Source organism: Octopus bimaculoides, chromosome 1 (assembly GCF_001194135.2).
Source record: "Octopus bimaculoides isolate UCB-OBI-ISO-001 chromosome 1, ASM119413v2, whole genome shotgun sequence".
Lineage (NCBI taxonomy): Eukaryota > Metazoa > Mollusca > Cephalopoda > Octopoda > Octopodidae > Octopus > Octopus bimaculoides.
In genome coordinates, this window is record NC_068981.1 from 177,984,750 (window position 1) to 177,986,218 (window position 1,469).

The following is a 1,469-nucleotide window of genomic DNA, read 5'->3' on the forward strand; positions in this document are numbered from 1 at the left end:
TTTTTTTTTTTTTTTCTTTTGCTTGAGACTGCAATCATGAACGGGAAAATGTTATGTGGTCGTTTGCACTGAAAATACATACACTACAGTGAAAATAAATATTCTAAATCCAACATTAAGTATTTCTCAATGAGGATTTATTTTTAATAACCAACTCTTAACTCATGCACATAAATCAGCTTGCAGTCACTAGAATTTAAAATCTGACAACCTAGAAATTTGTGTTTGTTGATTTAAACCGATTTAAGCACTTTTATTATAATTTTAACAAATTCCTTGCTGATTAAAGACTAATATTGGCCTATTTTCACTTGAGTTAATGAATATTTGAATCAACCTTATGACTTCGTAATATGATCACAATCTCAACTATAGCTTTTGTATATAGTTCGCAATTCTTTCATTAGTGAGTTAACAAGTTGTTGTTTGACCCATATCAGCCCTGGTAGAGCAAACTATTGATGTGATTTGAGAGAATGTGACTTTTATATCTGGCAGGTTGAGTGGCCAAATAGATACTCCCTCAGTGATTGAGTGAGTGAGTGAGCACTAAGTTAGCTAGTTGGTTAGCGGCAGCAAACATATAACATTGTATTTCCTGTATGCAGAAAATACTGTGGAACACATCTTAATAACACAAGCAGTGAAATAAAGGCAAATAACCATCCAGATATCGTTATCAGAGATTATAGAGGACAACTTGTGATACAACTGAAATCTCATACATTTTATTTAGGCATAAAACACCTTACAACTCTTGACAAAGTGGTGCTGGTTTGACAAGTACAGCTTCAACAAAAACTTTACAGGAAGTAGAAGGCAGCATACACGAATTAATAAATTTAAATTACATAAAGTTACACTGTAAGACAGGATAAGTATATACTGAAGTCATTACTCCATGTTTTGTGATGTCATCGGTAATTTTCATCAGGGTCTATTTTCTGAACAAAAATAATTAATTAAAAAAAAGACCCAAATACAATCAAACCTTTCCAAATTTCTCATGCAGAATTTCAAAATTGTACTCTTTATTTGCTCAAACAATTTTTGTTAGCCATCACTGCTACTAAAAAATTTCCATTTGCTACTGATATATTCGTGTTTTTGAACACCTCTTGGGAGGAATACCACAATTAATTAGGCTGTCAATTTAAGTAGGATACACAGATTATTGTGCAGGCGCAATGGCCGTGGTTAGGGCAGTGGACTTGCGGTCATAGGATTGTGGTTTCAATTCCCAGACCAGGCGTTGTGAGTGTTTATTGAGCGAAAACACCTAGAGCTCCACGAGGCTCCGGCAGGGGATGGTGGCGAACCCTGCTGTACTCTTCCACCACAACTTTCTCTCACTCTTACTTCCTGTTTTTGTTGTGCCTGTAATTCAAAGGGTCAGCCTTGTCACACTGTGTCACACTGAATATCCCCGAGAACTACATTAAGGGTACACGTGTCTGTGGAGTGCTCAG